The following is a 6063-nucleotide window of genomic DNA, read 5'->3' as shown; positions in this document are numbered from 1 at the left end:
TTTCGCCTTAAAACACATACTCTCTCTCTCTACCTCCTCTTTCACTATTTTTACTGACTGTCGTAACTCGCTATCTTTCATAAAGTCTATACACTTAACCAACTTGTCTGTAAATTTCAGGCTATACGCTATTATCATGTTGGAATCCTAGGCAATGAACAGGCAGACACCCTAACACGCTCATCCACTATGCCCACACCGCACAATCCTAGTCTCTCACGTATTTCAGCCATGGATTATATCCCTTACTTTAAAACTTGCCTTTAAGCTCGATGACAAACCTTCTGGTCAGGTCTTGTCACAATAAATTACATACAGTATAACCACCAATCTCCTCCTGGTCAACTTTTCATACAAAAACAGACATTAGGTGACTGCTCTTTCAAGCTTGCGTTTCAGTCATACTCGCCTTCCGCTTTCCTACCTTATGTCACGATCTGACCTGCCTCTATGTTTCTTATGTAATGTTTCCATTTCAGCCACACACTTCCTGTTGTCCTGTCCACGGTTTACCACAACCCGCACTGCTGATTTCCCTCACCTGTCTTCCCTACACAGACCTCCAAACCTATCAGATATCCTGATGGAATCCCATACTTTGGGCATTGAAAACCTGTACAACACCTAATCAATAACTCACACTAAAATGTCTACTCTTCCCAATATTGTACCTCTTATAGTACTATATGAACTTCGATGTCTATCACATTCATTTTGCTTCTAACCATAACATGACATAAGTTTCTAACTTGACTTTAATGGCCTGAAGAATAAGACATGGGTGTAACTTAGTCTTGGGCACATCCCTTTGGACCGAATGGAGGGAGGCAAATCATGCGTGTCTTTACTGTATCTCAATGTCAAAGATATCTGGGAAATAAGTGTACAGGTAAGGCTAGTTTTAAAATATTGCTCTTGGAAAGAAATATGCGATGTTGCGATAATAAGGTACACTAAATAAATAAGCAAATGTATAGGTGGAGAGCAGGAGTTGAGTAGGTATTTGATTTTTGATACATTTCATGAACTTTCTCTCGGTTCTAGGTCCTAGTTTCTATAAGTACATGAATTAGACAAAAGTTATCCATTACAGCCATTACAGAGATTTATTTTATTAGTAAATTGAGAATTAATTACTACAATTTCATTGGTAAATTCAGAATGGGTAATTACCTTGATTTCACATGTCATTTTCTAGGTGATTTCAACTTTCCAATTTCTCCTCCTGCACACTAATATGTGTATTCATTATGTAAGCCTAAGATTTACTGATGTTGCTTGGATACCGCAAGGTATTAGTGCTAGTACATGTGGAAATTTGTTAAAAATGCAACATGATTTACTGCTATCCACAAAACATTCACGAATTCGAAAAAATAGTTTATAACAGGAACTGTCGACTCTTTGGCTGATCGGAAAGATTGTAGTTCTACATTTGTTCTCGAAATATCCAAACAACATCCATGCTTGACAGCACAATGTTCCTTTTTAGGCCCAATTCCCTGGTTCATCTGTTATAATGAAAAAGAGTAATGGAAAAGAAAACATTTTATTTAATGTCATTCTATACAAATATCAAACTTATTACAGGAATCTCTACACATAGGCCTAAAATTACAAGCTGCATAATCACTAAATCATGAAACTGCATGAAGCTTACAGGTTGTAAGTACTGATAGTAAAGAAACAGTACAGATCTATATTAAAAAAAAAAAAAAGTAAATTGATATGTAAACCAACCCTCGCAGTAATTATTTTTGCACCAAAATCTTTTAGAACTGTCTTTTAACAGAATTGCAAAGCAATTGTCAATGCTTTAACACTATATACAAAAATTCTACATAAAGTGGAAATCAGTATCCTTACAAACCTTACAACCTATTTTTAAAACTACAATAAACATTGTATTAACCAATCTTTTTACTAGATTGTCTAAATACAGTAAAAAAATGCATTGCATTACAATAGGATTCCTTGAGAGAAAATACAGTATATTTATAATTATACAAATTATCCTCTTGTCAAGATAAATTCAACTGCCTTTATCATAACTTAATGCAAACTTAGCATTTGTATATCTTACAGTCAGGCTCCCAAGACAAGATGTGGCACTATACTTTACTCTCATGGAAGCCACCAAGGTATCCACTGTTAAGCAATATCAACATCTGTAATAAAAAACATTAATGTTTATGTACATATTTCTGATTGTATGCATAACTATTACTGTGTATCTCAGCATCAAGAACTTACTAAGCACAATTCAATATTGATCAATGACTAAAGATCATGGGATTATTAACCATTCCATTTTTTTCTTTGTTTGATAATTTGAACTGCCATATTGTCAAGAGAATGAAGACAATATCCATAATCCCTAGACCCAGGAAAACAAAAAAATATGCATTGCTTTTGGTTTTGTACCACGCAACTCTGGAATGCTGAGTATATCAATTATACCATTTCATTGGTAAATTATCTACATGTATATCAACCATGCAATAATACCTTGCAAGTTTTCCCAACTTTTATTCAATGGAAATCCAGTTATCAGCATGTACTGTCAGAGTATACATTACAAAATTACCAATATTGAAATTTAAATTTAAAAAATAAAAATAAAAATGGGCAAAACCAGGCAAGGTACTTGTCTTTACCTGTAACTACAAATAGAGTACATCTATGACTAGAGTATATATTGAAAGAGTATTCTTATGACTAGCTATTGCTCACTGGGTCAACAGCAAATGTCTGAGCTTTTCATCATTTTACTATTGATGGAAACAGTTAACAAATACTGGCATTACTCTGCTACAACAGCAGGTCATACCAATTCTTATAATAACAGGGACAATATGCCCAATACACTGGGTTCAACATTATTTGTCATCTTTGCACCTACAAGGTATAATTTTTTTCTGTTATTACCTACCCATATGTATAGCACTCCTTAATAAATGGTAATACATATAATATATTGAAAGTCAGTTATCATCAGTTTATACTGTACAATTTTTTTCATCAAATTATACAAAAGTAAGCTTATCAAACTGACATTAGTGCAATTCACTGTAGATACGAAATAGTATCAGTACACATGTATATATTCCACAATTTTCACTTGATTTTAAATAAATTACCAATCAAAATATCTACTTTCATTTCATTAGGTTTGTAGTACGGAAGCTCTCTTTAAAATCAGAACCACCTTTTGATAAGCTTTGCAAGGAAATGTAATAGTTTATTATATACAATAATTGGACCCTTGCAAACTTATTGAACTAAAATCTAAACATGTTTAATGTATAAACAATTAAATATTTTTTTCTATAATGAAGTTTTTAAAAATCATTTAGGAATAAAATTATATGATTCTATTTTTCCTAGGAGGAGATTCCATACCATAATGACCAGTTTATTAGAGTTTTCTCTCTTTATTTCAAAAGAAAAAAATCAAACATTCTCCCTTCAGGAGTGATCAACACTGCATAGATGGCACAAATGGGAACATTAACTATATCATTCATTTATATATTTAGACCCATAAAAGGCAACAAAATTAAGTAATTATACTCTATTACAATCTGTCAGCTCTTATACTTATATGTTTTGTTGTGTGATAGCTGTATGTAGAAACTGTATTTTATAAAGAATAATTTTTATCATACTTTACTGCTGGACTTTCAGAGTAAAAAATATATATATGCACATAGATTAAAATATGAATATACATTTTCTTCTCATGTTTCCCTATATTCATCAAAGTCCATTCATTAACATTTCTACTATACTGAAAAATAAAGACGTTACCAAATACTTTTCCTTCTCTCTGAAGATAGATAAATTCATTCCAAATGTTTCCTCACTGTAATGTCCATCCATTTCATGGCAAATATAAATTAAAGAATCTTAGAACTCAAGAATATCAAAGGATATAATCCCTTAAAAATAGGTTTCAATGACCTGTATACACTGATTCCTATGCTGCTCTGTGGTGAACCCTCCTCATCAGGAAAATCATTACTATGGTCACTAAGGGTCATTCTGAAGGATACAATAACATTCCTCCAAAGTAAGCTTAGGTTAGTGGTGGTTAGTAATAGCTGAATAACTGAAGCAAAACTTGAAGTGAACTTCACCTATAGTTTCAGATGACTGGGAGACATGATTTCAAAAATGGCTAGATGACTGCCTAAATAAACAAATCTCTAAGATACATATACCATTCATAAGAAAAAACTTGTTCATATATATTTATCACTATTTTCCATTGGATCCAATCTTTATCACATATTACTAAAATAACAAAAATAACTAAATAATGATAAAAAAACAAAAATATATAAAAAAATAGGATTTCACTGACTGAATTTGAAATTACTCATTTCTAAATGACTATGAAACTGCAAGTGATTCAAAAAAAGAAAACATTACCCATTTTGAAGTAATGGAAAATAATCTGCAATTTTATTTTCTTTGCACATGCTACCACTGATGTGTTGATGATGCCTTAGCATTCCTCCTGTGCAATAAAAGGAGTAACTACTACTTCATGTTTTCCCCAAGTGCAGTGTCTGTATTCCTAAATGATACTTTGCAAAATGATATTACATACAAGTGAAAATATAATTTCAAGGATGACCTCATCTTCCCCAGTGGCCCATTATGAATTGAATTTGTACATCACAGAAAAGAAAGTGGATGACCATGTGTTGCCTAATGAAAAGGCTGAAGATGTTAGGTTACAGTTATAAGGAGAAAAAACAGAGGTCTTTGTTAGCTTCCAACATAACATAAATGTCTTATTCTAATGCACATAAAACTGCTGAGAAATCGTGTGGGGTTTAGGTGGTTCAACATGCAAAACAATTAGACATGTAGTGTTTCCAGTATTGCATGGTGTTCCAGAACACTTTGAGGAGTAGTAGTCAGCATAATTAACAAAAAAGCATGGTTCTACCTAAGCAAATATCTTGTCAGTAATATGAGGTGCAGTGAAAATCCATTGTATGGAAAAACCCTGAATCACCCAGAAATGAGAGTAAGGTTTGTTGTAAGGAAGGTATACAGTGAGCCTATTTGCTTTGAGACAACAGTGAATGGTCATATATACCAGTATATAATCACATAGTTCATTGCACTTCTTACAAAGAATGTCCTTATGAGTGGCACCATGTTACACATCAAAGGAAACTATGATCTTCCTGCTGGATTTTTTGATAGTAGACTTGTTTCTAAAAACTCTATACGAGTGTCAGATCTTCATTTCATTACTTTGTATGGGGCACCCGGAAGGAATGGTCATTCAGACAAACCCATACACACTGAAGAATGGAAGGCAAACAGTGAAATTGAAATTGTAAATATTCCTTTAGCAACCAGACACAAAGTCTGCTAACATGGTAAAATGTGCTTTGAAATACTTTGTACTTCAAAAATATGCTTTGAATCTATTTTACCATTTTTGTTTGACACAGTAAATAACTACTGTATGTCATGCATAAGCACATCCTATATATGTGTAACAAATATATCATGTAATCTGGGTAACATTTCTTTTGAACCACCCTGTATAATAGGATGTTTCACATAATTTCAGATAAAAACTTAAAGCAATAGTAATAAAGAACCAAATACACTAATAGGGTTCATCAACTTAACACTATTTATTAATTCTTTCACTGGGAAGAAAACTGGGCAGACTTACATCAGTTTATAAATGAGTAAAATATATTACAATTTGAATACAAAACTCCTGTATTTCTTGTTATTTGTACCAAAACAGGTATATACTTTAACAGTAGTACTTAGAAAATCATTCACAACATTTACATTAAAAAAAAGTACAAAAAATAAGGAATTTACATTTTATAAGTTCCAGTTCATAGTCATGATTACAAAAGATGTACATGAAAAGTTAAAAAGTGGTTATGAAAATGGCCTGAAATACATAAATGTGAACTACACTGTATGACACCTATGCCATTATTTGAAATCTTAGAATAAAAAGTCATTCAATTGATATTGGTAAGATTATGCTTACAAAAATGTTGCTCCATCCCA

General features: G+C 32.2%; 1 protein-coding gene across 1 annotated transcript in view; it reads right to left on the bottom strand.

Annotated features, from left to right (window-relative positions):
- Nucleotides 1–1533: 1533 nt before the first annotated feature.
- LOC113801223 (zinc finger protein 391) overlaps nt 1534–6063 on the bottom strand; it is a 6978-nt gene continuing 2448 nt past the window's right edge. The window contains exon 2 of the mRNA XM_027352035.2: nt 1534–6063. This exon is cut by the window's right edge and continues 1275 nt beyond it. The gene's annotated coding sequence lies outside the window, so the exon portion shown is untranslated.

Source organism: Penaeus vannamei, chromosome 25 (genome assembly GCF_042767895.1).
Source record: "Penaeus vannamei isolate JL-2024 chromosome 25, ASM4276789v1, whole genome shotgun sequence".
Lineage (NCBI taxonomy): Eukaryota > Metazoa > Arthropoda > Malacostraca > Decapoda > Penaeidae > Penaeus > Penaeus vannamei.
The sequence above is the reverse complement of the archived record's forward strand: the minus strand, read 5'-3'. Positions and strand labels throughout refer to the sequence as shown.